We start from the raw sequence: 21596 nt of genomic DNA on the forward strand, positions 1-21596 counted from the left end.
TTCAGGGGAGAATTTTGAAGCTTTTGGCACAATTTTTGAGTGAATTGCCGAAAGTCAGATTTTTTTTGAAATTGTGACCCCGGGGCTTAGGTTTTTTTTGAAAAAAACTTTTTCTGCCGGTTAAGTTGTTGAGGGCTGATTTCTTTTCCTGTGATAAAAAGCCTTCTGTTTCAACCGCCAAACCTTTCAGGGGAGAATTTGGCACCATTTTTGAATGAATTGCCAAAAGTCAGATTTTTTATGAAATTGTGACCCCAGAGTTTAGGATTTTTTCAAAAAAATCTTTTTCTGCCGGTTAAATTGTTGAGGGGTGATTTCTTTTCCTGTGATTAAAAGCCTTCTGTTTCAACTGCCAAACCTTTCCGGGGATCATTTGGAACCGTTTGGCACCATTTTTGAATGAATTGCCGAAAGGCAGACTTTTTATGAAATTGTGACCCGGGGTTTAGGATTTTTTCAAAAAAATGTTTTTCTGCCGGTTAAGTTGTCGAGCCCTGATTTCTTCTATTTCCATTCCCACACCTTTCAGAGGATCATTCGGAACCGTCTGGCACCATTTTTGAGTGAATTGCCAAAAGTCAGATTTTTTATAAAATTGTGACCCCGGGGCTTAGGATTTTTTCAAAAAAATCTTTTTCTGCCGGTTAAGTTGTTGAGGACTGATTTCTTGTCCTGTGATAAAAAGCCTTCTGTTTCAACCGCCAAACCTTTCAGGGGAGAATTTGGAACCTTTGGCACAATTTTTGAGTGAATTGCCGAAAGTCAGATTTTTTATCAAATTGTGACCCCGGGGCTTAGGGATTTCTTCAAAAAAATCTTTTTCTGCCGGTTAAGTTGTCGAGGGCTGATTTCTTCTATTTCCATTCCCAAACCTTTCAGAGGATCATTTGTAACTGTCTGGCACAATTTTTGGGTGAATTGCCGAAAGTTAGATTTTTTATGAAATTGTGACCCCGGGGCTTAGGGATTTTTTCCAAAAAATCTTTTTCTGCCGGTTAAGTTGTCGAGGGCTGATTTCTTTTCCAGTGATAAAAAACCTTCTGTTTCGACCACCAAACCGTTCAGGAGAGAATTTGGAACCTTTTGACACAATTTTTGAGTGATTTGCCAAAAGTTAGATTTTTTATGAAATTGTGTCCCCGGGGCTTAGGATTTTTTCAAAAAAATCTTTTTCTGCCGGTTAAGTTGTCGAGGGCTGATTTCTTCTATTTCCATTCCCAAACCTTTCAGAGGATCATTTGCAACCGTCTGGCACCATTTTTGAGTGAATTGCCGAAAGTCAGATTTTTTATGAAATTGTGACCCCGGGGCTTAGGATTTTTTCAAAAAAATCTTTTCTGCCGGTTATGTTGTTGAGGGCTGATTTCTTTTCCTGTGATAAAAAGCCTTCTGTTTCAACCGCCAAAACTTTCCGGGGATCATTTGGAACCGTTTGGCACCATTTTTTAATGAATTGCCAAAAGTCAGACTTTTTATGAAATTGTGACCCCGGGGCTTAGGGATTTTTTCAAAAAAATCTTTTTCTGCCGGTTAAGTTGTCGAGGGCTGATTTCGTGTCCTGTGATAAAAAGCCATCTCTTTCGACCGCCAAACCTTTCAGGGGAGAATTTGGAACCTTTTGGCACAATTTTTGAGTGAATTGCCAAAAGTCAGATTTTTTATGAAATTGTGACCCCGGGGCTTAGGATCTTTTCAAAAAAAATTTTTTCTGCCGGTTAAGTTGTCGAGGGCTGATTTCTTCTATTTCCATTCCCAAATCTTTCTGGGGATCATTTGGAAACGTTTTGCACAATTTTTGAGTGAATTGCCAAAAGTCAGATTTTTTATGAAATTGTGACCCCGGGGCTTAGGGATTTTTTCCAAAAAATCTTTTTCTGCCGGTTAAGTTGTCGAGGGCTGATTTCTTGTCCTGTGATAAAAAGCCTTCTGTTTCGACCACCAAACCGTTCAGGAGAGAATTTGGAACCTTTTGACACAATTTTTGAGTGATTTGCCAAAAGTCAGATTTTTTATGAAATGGTGACCCCGGGGTTTAGGATTTTTTCAAAAAAATCTTTTTCTGCCGGTTAAGTTGTCAAGGGCTGATTTCTTCTATTTCCATTCCCAAACCTTTCACAGGATCATTCGGAACCGTTTGGCACAATTTTTGAGTGAATTGCCAAAAGTCAGATTTTTTATGAAATTGTGACCCCGGGGCTTAGGGATTTTTTCCAAAAAATCTTTTTCTGCCGGTTAAGTTGTCGAGGGCTGATTTCTTGTCCTGTGATAAAAAGCCTTCTGTTTCGACCACCAAACCGTTCAGGAGAGAATTTGGAACCTTTTGACACAATTTTTGAGTGATTTGCCAAAAGTCAGATTTTTTATGAAATTGTGACCCCGGGGCTTAGGATTTTTTCAAAAAAATCTTTTTCTGCCGGTTAAGTTGTCGAGGGCTGATTTCTTCTATTTCCATTCCCAAACCTTTCACAGGATCATTCGGAACCGTTTGTCACAATTTTTGAGTGAATTGCCGAAAGTCATATTTTTTATGAATTTGTGACCCCGGGGCTTAGGATTTTTTCAAAAAAATCTTTTTCTGCCGGTTAAGTTGTTGAGGGCTGATTTCTTTTTCTGTGATAAAAGGCCTTGTGTTTCAACCGCCAAACCTTTCAGGGGATCATTTTAAACCGTTTGGCACCATTTTTGAGTGAATTGCCGAAAGTCAGACTTTTTATGAAATTGTGACCCCGGGGCTTAGGATTTTTTCAAAAAATTCTTTTTCTGCCGGTTAAGTTGTTGAGGGCTGATTTCTTTTCCTGTAATAAAAAGCCTTCTGTTTCAACCGCCAAACCTTTCAGGGGTGAATTATAACCGTTTGGCACCATTTTTGAGTGAATTGCTGAAAGTCAGATTTTTTATGAAATTGTGACCCCGGGGCTTAGGTTTTTTTTTAAAAAAAATCTTTTTCTGCCGTTAAGTTGTCGAGGGCTGATTTCTTCTATTTCCATTCCCACACCTTTCAGAGGATTATTCGGAACCGTTTGGCACAATTTTTGAGTGAATTGCCAAAAGTCAGATTTTTTTATGAATTTGTGACCCCGGGGCTTAGGGTTTTTTTTAAAAAAAAATCTTTTTCTGCCGGTTAAGTTGTTGAGGGCTGATTTCTTTTCCTGTGATAAAAAGCCTTCTGTTTCTACCGCCAAACCTTTCAGAGTATCATTCGGAACCGTTTGGCACAATTTTTGAGTGAATTGCCAAAAGTCAGATTTTTTATGAAATTGTGAACCCGGGGCTTAGGGATTTTTTCCAAAAAAAGTTTTTCTGCCGGTTAAGTTGTCAAGGGCTGATTTCTTGTCCTGTGATAAAAAGCCTTCTGTTTCGACCACCAAACCGTTCAGGAGAGAATTTGGAACCGTTTGGCACGATTCTTGAGTAAATTGCCGAAAGTCAGATTTTTTATGAATTTGTGACCCCGGGGATTAGGGATTTTTTCAAAAAAATCTTTTTCTGCCGGTTAAGTTGTCGAGGGCTGAATTCTTTTCCTGTGATAAAAAACCTTCTGTTTCAACCGCCAAACCTTTCAGGGGAGAATTTGCAACCGTTTGGCACCATTTTTGAGTGAATTGCCGAAAGTCAGACTTTTTATGAAATTGTGACCCCGGGGCTTAGGATTTTTTCAAAAAAATCTTTTTCTGCCGGTTATGTTGTCAAGGGCTGATTTCTTTTCCTGTGATAAAAGGCCTTGTGTTTCAACCGCCAAACCTTTCCGGGGATCATTTGGAACCGTTTGGCACCATTTTTGAGTGAATTGCCGAAAGTCAGATTTTTTATGAATTTGTGACCCCGGGGCTTAGGGATTTTTTCAAAAAAATCTTTTTCTGCCTGTTAAGTTGTCGAGGGTTGATTTCTTCTGTTTCCATTCCCAAACCTTTCAGAGGATCATTTGCAACCGTCTGGCACCATTTTTGAGTGAATTGCCGAAAGTCAGACTTTTTATGAAATTGTGACCCCGGGGCTTAGGATTTATTCAAATAAATCTTTTTCTGCCGGTTAAGTTGTTTAGGGCTGATTTCTTTTCCTGTGATAAAAAGCCTTCTGTTTCAACCGCCAAACCTTTCAGGGGATCATTTGGAACCGTTTGGCACCATTTTTGAGTGAATTGCCGAAAGTCAGATTTTTTATGAAATTGTGACCCCGGGGCTTAGGATTTTTTCCAAAAAATCTTTTTCTGCCGGTTAAGTTGTCAAGGGCTGATTTCTTGTCCTGTGATAAAAAGCCTTCTGTTTCGACCACCAAACCGTTCAGGAGAGAATTTGGAACCGTTTGGCACCATTCTTGAGTAAATTGCAGAAAGTCAGATTTTTTATGAATTTGTGACCCCGGGGCTTAGGGATTTTTTCCAAAAAATCTTTTTCTGCCTGTTAAGTTGTCGAGGGCTGATTTCTTGTCCTGTGATAAAAAGCCTTCTGTTTCGACCACCAAACCGTTCAGGAGAGAATTTGGAACCTTTTGACACAATTTTTGAGTGATTTGCCAAAAGTCAGATTTTTTATGAAATTGTGAGCCCGGGGCTTAGGATTTTTTCAAAAAAATCTTTTTCTGCCGGTTAAGTTGTCGAGGGCTGATTTCTTCTATTTCCATTCCCAAACCTTTCACAGGATCATTTGCAATCGTCTGGCTCCATTTTTGAGTGAATTGCCGAAAGTTAGATTTTTTATTAATTTGTGACCCCGGGGCTTAGGATTTTTTCAAAAAAATCTTTTTCTGCCGGTTATGTTGTTGAGGGCTGATTTCTTTTCCTGTGATAAAAAGCTTTCTGTTTCAACCGCCAAACCTTTCAGGGGATCATTTGGAACCGTTTGGCACAATTTTTGAGTGAATTGCCAAAAGTCAGATTTTTTATGAAATTGTGACCCCGGGGCTTAGGATTTTTTCAAAAAAATCTTTTTCTGCCGGTTATGTTGTTGAGGGCTGATTTCATTTCCTGTGATAAAAAGCCTTCTCTTTCAACCGCCAAACCTTTCCGGGGATCATTTCGAACCGTTTGGCACCATTTTTTAATGAATTGCCGAAAGTCAGATCTTTTATGAAAGTGTGAACCCGGGGCTTAGGATTTTTTCAAAAAAATCTTTTTCTGCCATTTAAGTTGTTGAGGGCTGATTTCTTTTTCTGTGATAAAAGGCCTTGTGTTTCAACCGCCAAACCTTTCAGGGGATCATTTTAAACCGTTTGGCACCATTTTTGAGTGAATTGCCGAAAGTCAGACTTTTTATGAAATTGTGACCCCGGGGCTTAGGATTTTTTCAAAAAATTCTTTTTCTGCCGGTTAAGTTGTTGAGGGCTGATTTCTTTTCCTGTAATAAAAAGCCTTCTGTTTCAACCGCCAAACCTTTCAGGGGTGAATTATAACCGTTTGGCACCATTTTTGAGTGAATTGCTGAAAATCAGATTTTTTATGAAATTGTGACCCCGGGGCTTAGGGTTTTTTTTAAAAAAAATCTTTTTCTGCCGTTAAGTTGTCGAGGGCGGATTTCTTCTATTTCCATTCCCACACCTTTCAGAGGATCATTCGGAACCGTTTCGCACAATTTTTGAGTGAATTGCCAAAAGTCAGATTTTTTATGAAATTGTGACCCCGGGGCTTAGGGATTTTTTCCAAAAAATCTTTTTCTGCCGGTTAAGTTGTCGAGGGCTGATTTCTTTTCCTGTGATAAAAAGCCATCTGTTTCGACCACCAAACCGTTCAGGAGAGAATTTGGAACCTTTTGACACAATTTTTGAGTGATTTGCCAAAAGTCAGATTTTTTATGAAATTGTGACCCCGGGGCTTAGGATTTTTTCAAAAAAATCTTTTTCTGACGGTTAAGTTGTCGAGGGCTGATTTCTTCTATTTCCATTCCCAAACCTTTCAGAGGATCATTTGCAACCGTCTGGCACCATTTTTGAGTGAATTGCCGAAAGTTAGATTTTTTATGAAATTGTGACCCCGGGGCTTAGGGATTTTTTCCAAAAAATCTTTTTCTGCCGGTTAAGTTGTCGAGGGCTGATTTCTTTTCCTGTGATAAAAAGCCATCTGTTTCGACCACCAAACCGTTCAGGAGAGAATTTGGAACCTTTTGACACAATTTTTGAGTGATTTGCCAAAAGTCAGATTTTTTATGAAATTGTGAACCCGGGGCTTAGGGATTTTTTCAAAAAAATCTTTTTCTGCCGGTTAAGTTGTCGAGGGCTGATTTCTTCTATTTCCATTCCCAAACCTTTGAGAGGATCATTTGCAACCGTCTGGCACCATTTTTGAGTGAATTGCCGAAAGTCAGATTTTTTATGAAATTGTGAACCCGGGGCTTAGGATTTTTTCAAAAAAATCTTTTTCTGCCAGTTAAGTTGTTGAGGGCTGATTTCTTTTCCTGTGGTAAAAGGCCTTGTGTTTCAACCGCCAAACCTTTTAGGGGATCATTTTAAACCGTTTGGCACCATTTTTGAGTGAATTGCCAAAAGTCAGATTTTTTATGAAATTCTGACCCCCGGGCTTAGGGATTTTTTCAAAAAAATCTTTTTCTACCTGTTAAGTTGTCGAGGGTTGATTTCTTCTATTTCCATTCCCAAACCTTTCAGAGGATCATTTGCAACCGTCTGGCACCATTTTTGAGTGAATTGCCGAAAGTCAGACTTTTTATAAAATTGTGACCCCGGGGCTTAGGATTTTTTCAAAAAAATCTTTTTCTGCCGGTGAAGTTGTTGAGGGCTGATTTCTTTTCCTGTTATAAAAAGCCTTCTGTTTCAACCGCCAAACCTTTCAGGGGATCATTTGGAACCGTTTGGCACCATTTTTGAGTGAATTGCCGAAAGTCAGATTTTTTATGAATTTGTGACCCCGGGGCTTAGGAATTTTTCAAAAAAATCTCTTTCTTCCGGTTAAGTTGTTGAGGGCTGCTTTCTTGTACTGTGATAAAAAGCCTTCTGTTTCAACCGCCAAATCTTTCAGGGGAGAATTTTGAAGCTTTTGGCACAATTTTTGAGTGAATTGCCGAAAGTCAGATTTTTTTTGAAATTGTGACCCCGGGGCTTAGGTTTTTTTTGAAAAAAACTTTTTCTGCCGGTTAAGTTGTTGAGGGCTGATTTCTTTTCCTGTGATAAAAAGCCTTCTGTTTCAACCGCCAAACCTTTCAGGGGAGAATTTGGCACCATTTTTGAATGAATTGCCAAAAGTCAGATTTTTTATGAAATTGTGACCCCAGAGTTTAGGATTTTTTCAAAAAAATCTTTTTCTGCCGGTTAAATTGTTGAGGGGTGATTTCTTTTCCTGTGATTAAAAGCCTTCTGTTTCAACTGCCAAACCTTTCCGGGGATCATTTGGAACCGTTTGGCACCATTTTTGAATGAATTGCCGAAAGGCAGACTTTTTATGAAATTGTGACCCGGGGTTTAGGATTTTTTCAAAAAAATGTTTTTCTGCCGGTTAAGTTGTCGAGCCCTGATTTCTTCTATTTCCATTCCCACACCTTTCAGAGGATCATTCGGAACCGTCTGGCACCATTTTTGAGTGAATTGCCAAAAGTCAGACTTTTTATGAAATTGTGACCCCGGGGCTTAGGATTTTTTCAAAAAATTCTTTTTCTGCCGGTTAAGTTGTTGAGGGCTGATTTCTTTTCCTGTAATAAAAAGCCTTCTGTTTCAACCGCCAAACCTTTCAGGGGTGAATTATAACCGTTTGGCACCATTTTTGAGTGAATTGCTGAAAGTCAGATTTTTTATGAAATTGTGACCCCGGGGCTTAGGTTTTTTTTTTAAAAAAATCTTTTTCTGCCGTTAAGTTGTCGAGGGCTGATTTCTTCTATTTCCATTCCCACACCTTTCAGAGGATTATTCGGAACCGTTTGGCACAATTTTTGAGTGAATTGCCAAAAGTCAGATTTTTTTATGAATTTGTGACCCCGGGGCTTAGGGTTTTTTTTAAAAAAAATCTTTTTCTGCCGGTTAAGTTGTTGAGGGCTGATTTCTTTTCCTGTGATAAAAAGCCTTCTGTTTCTACCGCCAAACCTTTCAGAGTATCATTCGGAACCGTTTGGCACAATTTTTGAGTGAATTGCCAAAAGTCAGATTTTTTATGAAATTGTGAACCCGGGGCTTAGGGATTTTTTCCAAAAAAAGTTTTTCTGCCGGTTAAGTTGTCAAGGGCTGATTTCTTGTCCTGTGATAAAAAGCCTTCTGTTTCGACCACCAAACCGTTCAGGAGAGAATTTGGAACCGTTTGGCACGATTCTTGAGTAAATTGCCGAAAGTCAGATTTTTTATGAATTTGTGACCCCGGGGATTAGGGATTTTTTCAAAAAAATCTTTTTCTGCCGGTTAAGTTGTCGAGGGCTGAATTCTTTTCCTGTGATAAAAAACCTTCTGTTTCAACCGCCAAACCTTTCAGGGGAGAATTTGCAACCGTTTGGCACCATTTTTGAGTGAATTGCCGAAAGTCAGACTTTTTATGAAATTGTGACCCCGGGGCTTAGGATTTTTTCAAAAAAATCTTTTTCTGCCGGTTATGTTGTCAAGGGCTGATTTCTTTTCCTGTGATAAAAGGCCTTGTGTTTCAACCGCCAAACCTTTCCGGGGATCATTTGGAACCGTTTGGCACCATTTTTGAGTGAATTGCCGAAAGTCAGATTTTTTATGAATTTGTGACCCCGGGGCTTAGGGATTTTTTCAAAAAAATCTTTTTCTGCCTGTTAAGTTGTCGAGGGTTGATTTCTTCTGTTTCCATTCCCAAACCTTTCAGAGGATCATTTGCAACCGTCTGGCACCATTTTTGAGTGAATTGCCGAAAGTCAGACTTTTTATGAAATTGTGACCCCGGGGCTTAGGATTTATTCAAATAAATCTTTTTCTGCCGGTTAAGTTGTTTAGGGCTGATTTCTTTTCCTGTGATAAAAAGCCTTCTGTTTCAACCGCCAAACCTTTCAGGGGATCATTTGGAACCGTTTGGCACCATTTTTGAGTGAATTGCCGAAAGTCAGATTTTTTATGAAATTGTGACCCCGGGGCTTAGGATTTTTTCCAAAAAATCTTTTTCTGCCGGTTAAGTTGTCAAGGGCTGATTTCTTGTCCTGTGATAAAAAGCCTTCTGTTTCGACCACCAAACCGTTCAGGAGAGAATTTGGAACCGTTTGGCACCATTCTTGAGTAAATTGCAGAAAGTCAGATTTTTTATGAATTTGTGACCCCGGGGCTTAGGGATTTTTTCCAAAAAATCTTTTTCTGCCTGTTAAGTTGTCGAGGGCTGATTTCTTGTCCTGTGATAAAAAGCCTTCTGTTTCGACCACCAAACCGTTCAGGAGAGAATTTGGAACCTTTTGACACAATTTTTGAGTGATTTGCCAAAAGTCAGATTTTTTATGAAATTGTGAGCCCGGGGCTTAGGATTTTTTCAAAAAAATCTTTTTCTGCCGGTTAAGTTGTCGAGGGCTGATTTCTTCTATTTCCATTCCCAAACCTTTCACAGGATCATTTGCAATCGTCTGGCTCCATTTTTGAGTGAATTGCCGAAAGTTAGATTTTTTATTAATTTGTGACCCCGGGGCTTAGGATTTTTTCAAAAAAATCTTTTTCTGCCGGTTATGTTGTTGAGGGCTGATTTCTTTTCCTGTGATAAAAAGCTTTCTGTTTCAACCGCCAAACCTTTCAGGGGATCATTTGGAACCGTTTGGCACAATTTTTGAGTGAATTGCCAAAAGTCAGATTTTTTATGAAATTGTGACCCCGGGGCTTAGGATTTTTTCAAAAAAATCTTTTTCTGCCGGTTATGTTGTTGAGGGCTGATTTCATTTCCTGTGATAAAAAGCCTTCTCTTTCAACCGCCAAACCTTTCCGGGGATCATTTCGAACCGTTTGGCACCATTTTTTAATGAATTGCCGAAAGTCAGATCTTTTATGAAAGTGTGAACCCGGGGCTTAGGATTTTTTCAAAAAAATCTTTTTCTGCCATTTAAGTTGTTGAGGGCTGATTTCTTTTTCTGTGATAAAAGGCCTTGTGTTTCAACCGCCAAACCTTTCAGGGGATCATTTTAAACCGTTTGGCACCATTTTTGAGTGAATTGCCGAAAGTCAGACTTTTTATGAAATTGTGACCCCGGGGCTTAGGATTTTTTCAAAAAATTCTTTTTCTGCCGGTTAAGTTGTTGAGGGCTGATTTCTTTTCCTGTAATAAAAAGCCTTCTGTTTCAACCGCCAAACCTTTCAGGGGTGAATTATAACCGTTTGGCACCATTTTTGAGTGAATTGCTGAAAATCAGATTTTTTATGAAATTGTGACCCCGGGGCTTAGGGTTTTTTTTAAAAAAAATCTTTTTCTGCCGTTAAGTTGTCGAGGGCGGATTTCTTCTATTTCCATTCCCACACCTTTCAGAGGATCATTCGGAACCGTTTCGCACAATTTTTGAGTGAATTGCCAAAAGTCAGATTTTTTATGAAATTGTGACCCCGGGGCTTAGGGATTTTTTCCAAAAAATCTTTTTCTGCCGGTTAAGTTGTCGAGGGCTGATTTCTTTTCCTGTGATAAAAAGCCATCTGTTTCGACCACCAAACCGTTCAGGAGAGAATTTGGAACCTTTTGACACAATTTTTGAGTGATTTGCCAAAAGTCAGATTTTTTATGAAATTGTGACCCCGGGGCTTAGGATTTTTTCAAAAAAATCTTTTTCTGACGGTTAAGTTGTCGAGGGCTGATTTCTTCTATTCCTATTCCCAAACCTTTCAGAGGATCATTTGCAACCGTCTGGCACCATTTTTGAGTGAATTGCCGAAAGTTAGATTTTTTATGAAATTGTGACCCCGGGGCTTAGGGATTTTTTCCAAAAAATCTTTTTCTGCCGGTTAAGTTGTCGAGGGCTGATTTCTTTTCCTGTGATAAAAAGCCATCTGTTTCGACCACCAAACCGTTCAGGAGAGAATTTGGAACCTTTTGACACAATTTTTGAGTGATTTGCCAAAAGTCAGATTTTTTATGAAATTGTGACCCCGGGGCTTAGGGATTTTTTCCAAAAAATCTTTTTCTGCCGGTTAAGTTGTCGAGGGCTGATTTCTTCTATTTCCATTCCCAAACCTTTGAGAGGATCATTTGCAACCGTCTGGCACCATTTTTGAGTGAATTGCCGAAAGTCAGATTTTTTATGAAATTGTGAACCCGGGGCTTAGGATTTTTTCAAAAAAATCTTTTTCTGCCAGGTAAGTTGTCGAGGTCTGATTTCGTGTCCTCTGATAAAAAGCCATCTGTTTGGCCGCCAAACCTTTCAGTGGAGAATTTGGAACCTTTTAGCACAATTTTTGAGTGAATTGCCAAAAGTCAGTTTTTTTATGAATTTGTGACCCCGGGGCTTAGGATTTTTTCAAAAAAATCTTTTTCTGCCGGTTAAGTTGTCGAGGGCTGATTTCTTTTCCTGTGATAAAAAGCCATCTGTTTCGACCACCAAACCGTTCAGGAGAGAATTTGGAACCTTTTGACACAATTTTTGAGTGATTTGCCAAAAGTCAGATTTTTTATGAAATTGTGACCCCGGGGCTTAGGATTTTTTCAAAAAAATCTTTTTCTGCCGGTTAAGTTGTCGAGGGCTGATTTCTTCTATTTCCATTCCCAAACCTTTCAGAGGATCATTTGCAACCGTTTGTCACCATTTTTGAGTGAATTGCCGGAAGTCAGATTTTTTATGAAATTGTGACCCCGGGGCTTAGGGATTTTTTCAAAAAAATCTTTTTCTGCCGGTTAAGTTGTCGAGGGCTGATTTCTTATATTTCAATTCCCAAACCTTTGAGAGGATCATTTGCAACCGTCTGGCACCATTTTTGAGTGAATTGCCGAAAGTCAGATTTTTTATGAAATTGTGAACCCGGGGCTTAGGATTTTTTCAAAAAAATCTTTTTCGGCCGGTTAAGTTGTCGAGGGCTGATTTCTTCTATTTCCATTCCCAAACCTTATAGAGGATCATTTGCAACCGTCTGGCACCATTTTTGAGTGAATTGCCGAAAGTCAGATTTTTTATGAAATTGTGACCCCGGGCCTTAGGATTTTTTCAAAAAAATCTTTTTCTGCCGGTTAAGTTGTCGAGGGCTGATTTCGTGTCCTGTGATAAAAAGCCATCTGTTTCGACCGCCAAACTTTTCAGTGGAGAATTTGGAACCTTTTAGCACAATTTTTGAGTGAATTGCCAAAAGTCAGATTTTTTATGAAATTGTGACCCCGGGGCTTAGGATTTTTTCAAAAAAATCTTTTTCTGCCGGTTAAGTTGCAAAGGCTGATATCTTCTATTTCCATTCCCAAACCTTTCAGAGGATCATTTGCAACCGTTTGGCACCATTTTTGAGTGAATTGCCGGAAGTCAGATTTTTTATGAATTTGTGACCCCGGGGCTTAGGATTTTTTCAAAAAAATCTTTTTTTGTGCCGGTTATGTTGTTGAGGGCTGATTTCTTTTCCTGTGATAAAAAGCTTTCTGTTTCAACCGCCAAACCTTTCAGGGGATCATTTGGAACCGTTTGGCACAATTTTTGAGTGAATTGCCAAAAGTCAGATTTTTTATGAAATTGTGACCCCGGGGCTTAGGATTTTTTCAAAAAAATCTTTTTCTGCCGGTTATGTTGTTGAGGGCTGATTTCATTTCCTGTGATAAAAAGCCTTCTCTTTCAACCGCCAAACCTTTCCGGGGATCATTTCGAACCGTTTGGCACCATTTTTTAATGAATTGCCGAAAGTCAGATCTTTTATGAAAGTGTGAACCCGGGGCTTAGGATTTTTTCAAAAAAATCTTTTTCTGCCATTTAAGTTGTTGAGGGCTGATTTCTTTTTCTGTGATAAAAGGCCTTGTGTTTCAACCGCCAAACCTTTCAGGGGATCATTTTAAACCGTTTGGCACCATTTTTGAGTGAATTGCCGAAAGTCAGACTTTTTATGAAATTGTGACCCCGGGGCTTAGGATTTTTTCAAAAAATTCTTTTTCTGCCGGTTAAGTTGTTGAGGGCTGATTTCTTTTCCTGTAATAAAAAGCCTTCTGTTTCAACCGCCAAACCTTTCAGGGGTGAATTATAACCGTTTGGCACCATTTTTGAGTGAATTGCTGAAAGTCAGATTTTTTATGAAATTGTGACCCCGGGGCTTAGGGTTTTTTTTAAAAAAAATCTTTTTCTGCCGTTAAGTTGTCGAGGGCGGATTTCTTCTATTTCCATTCCCACACCTTTCAGAGGATCATTCGGAACCGTTTCGCACAATTTTTGAGTGATTTGCCAAAAGTCAGATTTTTTATGAAATTGTGACCCCGGGGCTTAGGATTTTTTCAAAAAAATCTTTTTCTGCCGGTTAAGTTGTCGAGGGCTGATTTCTTCTATTTCCATTCCCAAACCTTTCAGAGGATCATTTGCAACCGTTTGTCACCATTTTTGAGTGAATTGCCGGAAGTCAGATTTTTTATGAATTTGTGACCCCGGGGCTTAGGGATTTTTTCAAAAAAATCTTTTTCTGCCGGTTAAGTTGTCGAGGGCTGATTTCTTATATTTCAATTCCCAAACCTTTGAGAGGATCATTTGCAACCGTCTGGCACCATTTTTGAGTGAATTGCCGAAAGTTAGATTTTTTATGAAATTGTGAACCCGGGGCTTAGGATTTTTTCAAAAAAATCTTTTTCGGCCGGTTAAGTTGTCGAGGGCTGATTTCTTCTATTTCCATTCCCAAACCTTATAGAGGATCATTTGCAACCGTCTGGCACCATTTTTGAGTGAATTGCCGAAAGTCAGATTTTTTATGAAATTGTGACCCCGGGGCTTAGGATTTTTTCAAAAAAATCTTCTTCTGCCGGTTAAGTTGTCGAGGGTTGATTTCGTGTCCTGTGATAAAAAGCCATCTGTTTCGACCGCCAAACTTTTCAGTGGAGAATTTGGAACCTTTTAGCACAATTTTTGAGTGAATTGCCAAAAGTCAGATTTTTTATGAATTTGTGACCCCGGGGCTTAGGATTTTTTCAAAAAAATCTTCTTCTGCCGGTTAAGTTGTTGAGGGCTGATTTCTTTTCCTGTGATAAAAAGCCTTCTGTTTCAACCGCCAAACCTTTCAGTGGATTATTTGCAACCGTTTGGCACCATTTTTGAGTGAATTGCCGGAAGTCAGATCTTTTATGAAATTGTGACCCCGGGGCTTAGGATTTTTTCAAAAAAATCTTTTTCTGCCGGTTAAGTTGTCGAGGGCTGATTTCTTCTATTTCCATTCCCAAACCTTTCAGAGGATCATTTGCAACCGTTTGTCACCATTTTTGAGTGAATTGCCGGAAGTCAGATTTTTTATGAATTTGTGACCCCGGGGCTTAGGGATTTTTTCAAAAAAATCTTTTTCTGCCGGTTAAGTTGTCGAGGGCTGATTTCTTCTATTTCAATTCCCAAGCCTTTGAGAGGATCATTTGCAACCGTCTGGCACCATTTTTGAGTGAATTGCCGAAAGTTAGATTTTTTATAAAATTGTGAACCCGGGGCTTAGGATTTTTTCAAAAAAATCTTTTTCGGCCGGTTAAGTTGTCGAGGGCTGATTTCTTCTATTTCCATTCCCAAACCTTATAGAGGATCATTTGCAACCGTCTGGCACCATTTTTGAGTGAATTGCCGAAAGTCAGATTTTTTATGAAATTGTGACCCCGGGGCTTAGGATTTTTTCAAAAAAATCTTTTTCTGCCGGTTATGTTGTTGAGGGCTGATTTCTTTTCCTGTGATAAAAAGCTTTCTGTTTCAACCGCCAAACCTTTCAGGGGATCATTTGGAACCGTTTGGCACAATTTTTGAGTGAATTGCCAAAAGTCAGATTTTTTATGAAATTGTGACCCCGGGGCTTAGGATTTTTTCAAAAAAATCTTTTTCTGCCGGTTATGTTGTTGAGGGCTGATTTCATTTCCTGTGATAAAAAGCCTTCTCTTTCAACCGCCAAACCTTTCCGGGGATCATTTCGAACCGTTTGGCACCATTTTTTAATGAATTGCCGAAAGTCAGATCTTTTATGAAAGTGTGAACCCGGGGCTTAGGATTTTTTCAAAAAAATCTTTTTCTGCCATTTAAGTTGTTGAGGGCTGATTTCTTTTTCTGTGATAAAAGGCCTTGTGTTTCAACCGCCAAACCTTTCAGGGGATCATTTTAAACCGTTTGGCACCATTTTTGAGTGAATTGCCGAAAGTCAGACTTTTTATGAAATTGTGACCCCGGGGCTTAGGATTTTTTCAAAAAATTCTTTTTCTGCCGGTTAAGTTGTTGAGGGCTGATTTCTTTTCCTGTAATAAAAAGCCTTCTGTTTCAACCGCCAAACCTTTCAGGGGTGAATTATAACCGTTTGGCACCATTTTTGAGTGAATTGCTGAAAGTCAGATTTTTTATGAAATTGTGACCCCGGGGCTTAGGGTTTTTTTTTAAAAAAATCTTTTTCTGCCGTTAAGTTGTCGAGGGCGGATTTCTTCTATTTCCATTCCCACACCTTTCAGAGGATCATTCGGAACCGTTTCGCACAATTTTTGAGTGATTTGCCAAAAGTCAGATTTTTTATGAAATTGTGACCCCGGGGCTTAGGATTTTTTCCAAAAAATCTTTTTCGGCCGGTTAAGTTGTCGAGGGCTGATTTCTTCTATTTCCATTCCCAAACCTTTCAGAGGATCATTTGCAACCGTTTGTCACCATTTTTGAGTGAATTGCCGGAAGTCAGATTTTTTATGAATTTGTGACCCCGGGGCTTAGGGATTTTTTCAAAAAAATCTTTTTCTGCCGGTTAAGTTGTCGAGGGCTGATTTCTTATATTTCAATTCCCAAACCTTTGAGAGGATCATTTGCAACCGTCTGGCACCATTTTTGAGTGAATTGCCGAAAGTTAGATTTTTTATGAAATTGTGAACCCGGGGCTTAGGATTTTTTCAAAAAAATCTTTTTCGGCCGGTTAAGTTGTCGAGGGCTGATTTCTTCTATTTCCATTCCCAAACCTTATAGAGGATCATTTGCAACCGTCTGGCACCATTTTTGAGTGAATTGCCGAAAGTCAGATTTTTTATGAAATTGTGACCCCGGGGCTTAGGATTTTTTCCAAAAAATCTTTTTCTGCCGGTTAAGTTGTCGAGGGTTGATTTCGTGTCCTGTGATAAAAAGCCATCTGTTTCGACCGCCAAACTTTTCAGTGGAGAATTTGGAACCTTTTAGCACAATTTTTGAGTGAATTGCCAAAAGTCAGATTTTTTATGAATTTGTGACCCCGGGGCTTAGGATTTTTTCAAAAAAATCTTCTTCTGCCGGTTAAGTTGTTGAGGGCTGATTTCTTTTCCTGTGATAAAAAGCCTTCTGTTTCAACCGCCAAACCTTTCAGTGGATTATTTGCAACCGTTTGGCACCATTTTTGAGTGAATTGCCGGAAGTCAGATCTTTTATGAAATTGTGACCCCGGGGCTTAGGATTTTTTCAAAAAAATCTTTTTCTGCCGGTTAAGTTGTCGAGGGCTGATTTCTTCTATTTCCATTCCCAAACCTTTCAGAGGATCATTTGCAACCGTTTGTCACCATTTTTGAGTGAATTGCCGGAAGTCAGATTTTTTATGAATTTGTGACCCCGGGGCTTAGGATTTTTTCAAAAAAATCTTTTTCTGCCGGTTAAGTTGTCGAGGGCTGATTTCTTCTATTTCCATTCCCAAACCTTTCAGAGGATCATTTGCAACCGTTTGTCACCATTTTTGAGTGAATTGCCGGAAGTCAGATTTTTTATGAATTTGTGACCCCGGGGCTTAGGGATTTTTTCAAAAAAATCTTTTTCTGCCAGTTAAGTTGTCGAGGGCTGATTTCTTCTGTTTCAATTCCCAAACCTTTGAGAGGATCATTTGCAACCGTCTGGCACCATTTTTGAGTGAATTGCCGAAAGTTAGATTTTTTATGAAATTGTGAACCCGGGGCTTAGGATTTTTTCAAAAAAATCTTTTTCGGCCGGTTAAGTTGTCGAGGGCTGATTTCTTCTATTTCCATTCCCAAACCTTATAGAGGATCATTTGCAACCGTCTGGCACCATTTTTGAGTGAATTGCCGAAAGTCAGATTTTTTATGAAATTGTGACCCCGGGGCTTAGGATTTTTTCAAAAAAATCTTTTTCTGCCAGGTAAGTTGTCGAGGTCTGATTTCGTGTCCTGTGATAAAAAGCCATCTGTTTCGACCGCCAAACTTTTCAGTGGAGAATTTGGAACCTTTTAGCACAATTTTTGAGTGAATTGCCAAAAGTCAGATTTTTTATGAATTTGTGACCCCGGGGCTTAGGATTTTTTCAAAAAAATCTTTTTCTGCCGGTTAAGTTGTTGAGGGCTGATTTCTTTTCCTGTGATAAAAAGCCTTCTGTTTCAACCGCCAAACCTTTCAGTGGATTATTTACAACCGTTTGGCACCATTTTTGAGTGAATTGCCGGAAGTCAGATTTTTTATGAATTTGTGACCCCGGGGCTTAGGGATTTTTTCAAAAAAATCTTTTTCTGCCGGTTAAGTTGTCGAGGGCTGATTTCGTGTCCTGTGATAAAAAAGCCATCTGTTTCGACCGCCAAACCTTTCAGTGGAGAATTTGGAACCTTTTAGCACAATTTTTGAGTGAATTGCCAAAAGTCAGATTTTTTATGAAAATGTGACCCCGGGGCTTAGGATTTTTTCAAAAAAATCTTTTTCTGCCAGTTAAGTTGCAAAGGCTGATATCTTCTATTTCCATTCCCAAACCTTTCAGAGGATCATTTGCAACCGTTTGGCACCATTTTTGAGTGAATTGCCGGAAGTCAGATTTTTTATGAATTTGTGACCCCGGGGCTTAGGATTTTTTCAAAAAAATCTTCTTCTGCCGGTTAAGTTGTTGAGGGCTGATTTCTTTTCCTGTGATAAAAAGCCTTCTGTTTCAACCGCCAAACCTTTCAGTGGATTATTTGCAACCGTTTGGCACCATTTTTGAGTGAATTGCCGGAAGTCAGATCTTTTATGAAATTGTGACCCCGGGGCTTAGGATTTTTTCAAAAAAATCTTTTTCTGCCGGTTAAGTTGTCGAGGGCTGATTTCTTCTATTTCCATTCCCAAACCTTTCAGAGGATCATTTGCAACCGTTTGTCACCATTTTTGAGTGAATTGCCGGAAGTCAGATTTTTTATGAAATTGTGACCCCGGGGCTTAGGGATTTTTTCAAAAAAATCTTTTTCTGCCGGTTAAGTTGTCGAGGGCTGATTTCTTATATTTCAATTCCCAAACCTTTGAGAGGATCATTTGCAACCGTCTGGCACCATTTTTGAGTGAATTGCCGAAAGTCAGATTTTTTATGAAATTGTGAACCCGGGGCTTAGGATTTTTTCAAAAAAATCTTTTTCGGCCGGTTAAGTTGTCGAGGGCTGATTTCTTCTATTTCCATTCCCAAACCTTATAGAGGATCATTTGCAACCGTCTGGCACCATTTTTGAGTGAATTGCCGAAAGTCAGATTTTTTATGAAATTGTGACCCCGGGCCTTAGGATTTTTTCAAAAAAATCTTTTTCTGCCGGTTAAGTTGTCGAGGGCTGATTTCGTGTCCTGTGATAAAAAGCCATCTGTTTCGACCGCCAAACTTTTCAGTGGAGAATTTGGAACCTTTTAGCACAATTTTTGAGTGAATTGCCAAAAGTCAGATTTTTTATGAAATTGTGACCCCGGGGCTTAGGATTTTTTCAAAAAAATCTTTTTCTGCCGGTTAAGTTGCAAAGGCTGATATCTTCTATTTCCATTCCCAAACCTTTCAGAGGATCATTTGCAACCGTTTGGCACCATTTTTGAGTGAATTGCCGGAAGTCAGATTTTTTATGAATTTGTGACCCCGGGGCTTAGGATTTTTTCAAAAAAATCTTTTTTTGTGCCGGTTATGTTGTTGAGGGCTGATTTCTTTTCCTGTGATAAAAAGCTTTCTGTTTCAACCGCCAAACCTTTCAGGGGATCATTTGGAACCGTTTGGCACAATTTTTGAGTGAATTGCCAAAAGTCAGATTTTTTATGAAATTGTGACCCCGGGGCTTAGGATTTTTTCAAAAAAATCTTTTTCTGCCGGTTATGTTGTTGAGGGCTGATTTCATTTCCTGTGATAAAAAGCCTTCTCTTTCAACCGCCAAACCTTTCCGGGGATCATTTCGAACCGTTTGGCACCATTTTTTAATGAATTGCCGAAAGTCAGATCTTTTATGAAAGTGTGAACCCGGGGCTTAGGATTTTTTCAAAAAAATCTTTTTCTGCCATTTAAGTTGTTGAGGGCTGATTTCTTTTTCTGTGATAAAAGGCCTTGTGTTTCAACCGCCAAACCTTTCAGGGGATCATTTTAAACCGTTTGGCACCATTTTTGAGTGAATTGCCGAAAGTCAGACTTTTTATGAAATTGTGACCCCGGGGCTTAGGATTTTTTCAAAAAATTCTTTTTCTGCCGGTTAAGTTGTTGAGGGCTGATTTCTTTTCCTGTAATAAAAAGCCTTCTGTTTCAACCGCCAAACCTTTCAGGGGTGAATTATAACCGTTTGGCACCATTTTTGAGTGAATTGCTGAAAGTCAGATTTTTTATGAAATTGTGACCCCGGGGCTTAGGGTTTTTTTTAAAAAAAATCTTTTTCTGCCGTTAAGTTGTCGAGGGCGGATTTCTTCTATTTCCATTCCCACACCTTTCAGAGGATCATTCGGAACCGTTTCGCACAATTTTTGAGTGATTTGCCAAAAGTCAGATTTTTTATGAAATTGTGACCCCGGGGCTTAGGATTTTTTCCAAAAAATCTTTTTCTGCCGGTTAAGTTGTCGAGGGCTGATTTCTTCTATTTCCATTCCCAAACCTTTCAGAGGATCATTTGCAACCGTTTGTCACCATTTTTGAGTGAATTGCCGGAAGTCAGATTTTTTATGAATTTGTGACCCCGGGGCTTAGGGATTTTTTCAAAAAAATCTTTTTCTGCCGGTTAAGTTGTCGAGGGCTGATTTCTTATATTTCAATTCCCAAACCTTTGAGAGGATCATTTGCAACCGTCTGGCACCATTTTTGAGTGAATTGCCGAAAGTTAGATTTTTTATGAAATTGTGAACCCGGGGCTTAGGATTTTTTCAAAAAAATCTTTTTCGGCCGGTTAAGTTGTCGAGGGCTGATTTCTTCTATTTCCATTCCCAAACCTTATAGAGGATCATTTGCAACCGTCTGGCACCATTTTTGAGTGAATTGCCGAAAGTCAGATTTTTTATGAAATTGTGACCCCGGGGCTTAGGATTTTTTCAAAAAAATCTTTTTCTGCCGGTTAAGTTGTCGAGGGTTGATTTCGTGTCCTGTGATAAAAAGCCATCTGTTTCGACCGCCAAACTTTTCAGTGGAGAATTTGGAACCTTTTAGCACAATTTTTGAGTGAATTGCCAAAAGTCAGATTTTTTATGAATTTGTGACCCCGGGGCTTAGGATTTTTTCAAAAAAATCTTCTTCTGCCGGTTAAGTTGTTGAGGGCTGATTTCTTTTCCTGTGATAAAAAGCCTTCTGTTTCAACCGCCAAACCTTTCAGTGGATTATTTGCAACCGTTTGGCACCATTTTTGAGTGAATTGCCGGAAGTCAGATCTTTTATGAAATTGTGACCCCGGGGCTTAGGATTTTTTCAAAAAAATCTTTTTCTGCCGGTTAAGTTGTCGAGGGCTGATTTCTTCTATTTCCATTCCCAAACCTTTCAGAGGATCATTTGCAACCGTTTGTCACCATTTTTGAGTGAATTGCCGGAAGTCAGATTTTTTATGAATTTGTGACCCCGGGGCTTAGGGATTTTTTCAAAAAAATCTTTTTCTGCCGGTTAAGTTGTCGAGGGCTGATTTCTTCTATTTCAATTCCCAAGCCTTTGAGAGGATCATTTGCAACCGTCTGGCACCATTTTTGAGTGAATTGCCGAAAGTTAGATTTTTTATGAAATTGTGAACCCGGGGCTTAGGATTTTTTCAAAAAAATCTTTTTCGGCCGGTTAAGTTGTCGAGGGCTGATTTCTTCTATTTCCATTCCCAAACCTTATAGAGGATCATTTGCAACCGTCTGGCACCATTTTTGAGTGAATTGCCGAAAGTCAGATTTTTTATGAAATTGTGACCCCGGGGCTTAGGATTTTTTCAAAAAAATCTTTTTCTGCCGGTTATGTTGTTGAGGGCTGATTTCTTTTCCTGTGATAAAAAGCTTTCTGTTTCAACCGCCAAACCTTTCAGGGGATCATTTGGAACCGTTTGGCACAATTTTTGAGTGAATTGCCAAAAGTCAGATTTTTTATGAAATTGTGACCCCGGGGCTTAGGATTTTTTCAAAAAAATCTTTTTCTGCCGGTTATGTTGTTGAGGGCTGATTTCATTTCCTGTGATAAAAAGCCTTCTCTTTCAACCGCCAAACCTTTCCGGGGATCATTTCGAACCGTTTGGCACCATTTTTTAATGAATTGCCGAAAGTCAGATCTTTTATGAAAGTGTGAACCCGGGGCTTAGGATTTTTTCAAAAAAATCTTTTTCTGCCATTTAAGTTGTTGAGGGCTGATTTCTTTTTCTGTGATAAAAGGCCTTGTGTTTCAACCGCCAAACCTTTCAGGGGATCATTTTAAACCGTTTGGCACCAT

The sequence above is a fragment of the Podarcis raffonei genome, chromosome 7 (genome assembly GCF_027172205.1).
Source record: "Podarcis raffonei isolate rPodRaf1 chromosome 7, rPodRaf1.pri, whole genome shotgun sequence".
In the NCBI taxonomy this organism is placed as follows: domain Eukaryota; kingdom Metazoa; phylum Chordata; class Lepidosauria; order Squamata; family Lacertidae; genus Podarcis; species Podarcis raffonei.